The following is a 4,668-nucleotide window of genomic DNA, read 5'->3' on the forward strand; positions in this document are numbered from 1 at the left end:
CTCTTACTTTTAAGAATGTGTTTTGTGCCTTTTTTTGTTTTTTCCATCACAATATAAATAAAAATGTCATCATGATTAGGTAATCATCATATTTTAGGAACATTTAAAGTAACGAAGGCAAGATAACTGCCTCTGATTCAACAATGATCTACTGTAGTGTACTGCTGTATTTACGTACTATTCCTAGAACTACATTATCAAATTCAAGAACCTTTTAAGGACTTAGGGGAAGAAAAACCTTACCTCAACACTTTCAGCCAGCAAATCTTCTCATTGAATCTTCTCACCGCTCTTTAAAGGACCCTTGTGCTCCAGTGGAAACAACGCTCTCATTTTAAAACATTACCTATGTATTGTTCTGACATCTTAAAGGTCATTTACATTAACCATGTATCTCTGCTGTGTCACCTTGAATTCTGAAATTCCCTCATAGTTTCAGTCAGACATCAAACTACATGTTAAATTACTTAAAACAGTCATAGGTCAGTGTTATTCGTCATGATTAGGCTACCTACCAAGCTTAGTAATATCTATCTAGGTGAAAAACATTATTTTACCAATCTACCACAATAGTATGTTTGTGTGCGCGCGTGTACATGCGCAGTGTGCGTATATAGATTTGTCATGTGAAATGTGAGAACCGGACTGTGAACCTGTGTTATGTCAGCCTGACAGTGAATTAAACAGCAAGTCTAAGGTATATCACAGAGTTTCTGTAGGCGTGTTTACGTGCTCTCTGAGCGTGTGACATTAAGTTAAACAATCGTCAGTGAGGTTTAGAGAGGAGATGTGACGGGAGACGTGGCTTTGGGGCTTCAGGATGTATGAAATCAGCTCACACTTAGAACATACTACCTTATGTTCTGCATCAATCCTTTTCTTTTTTGATTCTTAGAATTAAGATTTATATAATCTGCAAAATGATTTGATCCACTGTGTAGGGAAGTATGCTGCGCTAGTGTTGGATAGGCTAATTTAAAGACTTTCTGTAAACAAGCACACGACTCGTATTGACAAAGTTTGGAAAATGCTGACCTACTGTTTAAAAGTAAGGTGGTATTATTATCAAAAAACCTAGACCCAGCATGTTCAGCATCACATTGTAAACATCACTATGTCATTTCTTTAGGGGTCATTATAGTCTCACTCCGTTGAACATAAATACTCTGAAGTGCTGGCTGATGGTTTATAAGCAGTGAGGTGTTCTGCTTGCATCTCAACAAGAAGGATTTGTGCAATTATTTGTACTTGTAATCAATTCCTCACATCGGTCCACCACCAGTGCCAAAAACGTAAGCTTTCGCTGCAGGACAACCGTACTCCTTCATCCATCCCCGTCTCATTCCTGACAAATAAACCACGAGAGAGACGGCGGGGGAGTGGAATAAAAAGTACAGAATCCTCGCCATTTCTCGTCTATCATCAATATTCCAAAGTCCTGATATAAACACAGCTTTCCAGTTCCCCTGGTTGGACTCAGTCACACATTTCTCCAACTCTCCCTGTACCTGCACATGCAAACATATAATGATCAATCTGTCATTTCAACAACTATGCATACAGACATACTGTACCCACTCTGTCTTCCTATTTATTTATTCTTTCTTTCACACCTCCTCTTCCCACTCTCTTCTTTCCTTTCGGTCCCTATCCTGCACCTTCTCTTTGTGCTTGTCCTCAGTAACAGGTTGATCCATGGCTCTTCTCCTGACATCCGTTATTCCGGATCTTACCGAGAAACGCTGACAATCTGTGAGTGATGATGATCCTCTAGACAGGAAACCAGGAAACGCAAACCTGTCTCATTCTGTGAGATTGATCGAGCGTAGGTCCAGAGACATGTTATAAAGACACTGAGACTTACATTTCAACATAAGTTTTGGTCAGGCATTTGTTAATTTAGATTCATATAATTAGATGATACACCAAAACAGTTATACAGTTTGTCCTAAATATCAGTTTAAAGGACGTACACCTCGTACAAACCCTGACATTTATAATTATGTTCTTCCTATTCACTGATTCCTCAGATTTGACAAATGCACACACATTTTCATGGCAGCAGGAAAGAAATGGGACATCCGGTTAAATTATTTGTTGCTTTGGTCAGTCCTAAGATAACCTCTACAATAACTATATTACATAAACCGAATCGTAGTGTTTATTTTTAAAGTTTCATACGCTGATTTTATGTTGAGTTTCAATCCCGGATTTTTCCACCATTCAACACAGTGCAGGCAGTGGAGGTTTTATCATTTTGATAGAAGTTATCAGGAGGTTTGTAGTTGGTTCACTATAGCATACATAAATGTCAGAGTCAGGATAAAAAGTAAATCAAATCAGTTGCAAATCACTCAGCTAAACGAGATTCAAATATCTGCTTTAAGATCTTGTGTTTTCGATTTATTATAATATATCACTGTGAATCATGACAAGGCACTGGTCATCGCAAACATTTTTGATGCATTTTTGTTTGTGTACTTGTCTATTAAAAAAAAGAGAGCTTTCTGTCTTTGTCACCCAGTTCAATCACTTTTCATCTCAATTCAAATGTATCATAAGTTACAGATTGGGGCCGACTAGATCAATTTCCTTCATAGAAGACACCTCATTTATGGTATTTTAAAAATAAATAAGACAGAGATCTACTGTATATATGCATCGACAACATATACAATTTAACAATATAACAATTGATCTTTCCTAAAATTGAAATTAATCCAATCAAATCCAACTATTTTTATAAAGTACTTTAAACCCTCCAGACCAAAGTGCTGTACATAGAAATAGAACATCACATAAATTAAAGGAAAATATTATCTTAATATAATTTTTTTGCACAGAAAAAAGATTTAATTTAATTTATTCTAATTTCTCATGAAATGTAATGTGCTGTGCAGGATTTCACAATGATTACATACCATAACACCAGCTCCATTCACTGATTTAACACGCAGACCCTCCATCACTTGTGTTTTACAGTAGTCATTTAAGCATAAGCCTTAAAAATAACAGTGTTTGATGGTTTGGAAAATGCATGGACCCTCACTGTATATAACATATTAATGTATGAGCTGAGCTTTATGCATTGCGTGCCCACAGATATCTGGTGTGCGTAGATTTGTGCATGTGTGCTCCACAATTGGTGTCTTGTTATACTGTACATGGGCATGCATGTGCGTGTCCCGACTGTAAACACATATTAAGACTTCCTGTCTGAATACCAAACTTAGGGAAGATTTAGAGTGAGAGGGAGGGAAGTGGAAAGAGTCATTGAAAGGAGAGCGAGAGACTGAGAATGATGCTCACAAAGAAAGGAAAAGAAGGTGAAGAAGAAGAAAGACACATTGGAAGGAGTGAGACGTACAACAATAGAATAAATATCTGAGGATGGTTTAGGAATGGACGCACTGAGTAACATCAGACAGTCTGACAAAGTGACAGAAATGAAAGGGATGCACAGATCTGAAGAAGTGTGTTGATGACTACAGGAGACCGGCATGACTCGGGAATCTGAGAGAAGAGACAAACCTGAGACAAGAGAGGTAGACATTCTTACTGAAAGGCTGAACCTGCTCCAGACCAAAAAAAGCGACTGACGTGAGTGGATGTTCAGAGATGATACAGGGGTGCACAGGTGAATGAGAGTTAAAGCATCCTCTTTTGATCGGGAATCACCTGGTTGGACACTTGGACATGAGGAAATATCAGCTTCACTCGATACAGATGTAAGCTGTCCCTGGGTTGGTTTGGTGGTTTGACTGGTTAGTCGCTTTCTTTAGAGGTAAGTGGTTTTCAGCATTGGATAAACTGTCCTCAAACCGTACATTGTTTTTCAAAGAGAAAAGGGGAGACGTAGCTATCCTCACCGAAAAAGCACAATTCAATTACAAAACCAAAAATCATTATAACAGGGTCATAATAAGTTCCTGTCACAAGTAAATTCAGTGGTCAGAATATTACATGCATAACTGTTGGGTTATATAGACTTGATGAGCACGCAACACTATCCATTCATTATATTTAAAAAATATATATATTTCATGCATTCTTCTTTGTTAAACAATAGGCTGTCTTTGGCTCCTTTCTGCTGTAAAAAATGTAAATGTCCCCTCTGTGGGATGAATAAAGGCATTCTGATTCTGATTTACCAGAAATTGAAACAGTTATTATCAGGGTTAAAAAAAAAAGTATGACCATATTCCATCCCAGAGTTTGTAACATATTATGCAATCACAGTACATGGAAAGACCCCGGTGAACTTTCATTGCAAGTGAAAGTATCTCTTAAAGGTCATCATGCTATTTATAGGCAATATCATAGGTCTCAGATATATAAAAATATATAAAAAACATGTTTATGAAGTGTTTTGAACAAAATACCAAACAGATCACCCATTCTAGCCATGCCTCAAACCCATGGATGTATAATAAGAACTGGATACAACGTGGGAGGCCTCATTCATTCCTATGAGAGTTGCTCATTGACGCATGAAGACAAAATGGCCCAACTTTTGAGAGAGCGAAACGTCACAAAAGTATTCATATAATCATATAATCCGTTCTTATTGTGCATCCATGGGTAAAGGTAAAACTCATGTAGTAATGAACACGTCACATGAACATGCCGGGCGGCGCGGTCCCGTGGGTTAGATCCGCGCTCAAATGA

The sequence above is a fragment of the Notothenia rossii genome (genome assembly GCF_949606895.1).
Source record: "Notothenia rossii genome assembly, chromosome: 7".
NCBI lineage: Eukaryota > Metazoa > Chordata > Actinopteri > Perciformes > Nototheniidae > Notothenia > Notothenia rossii.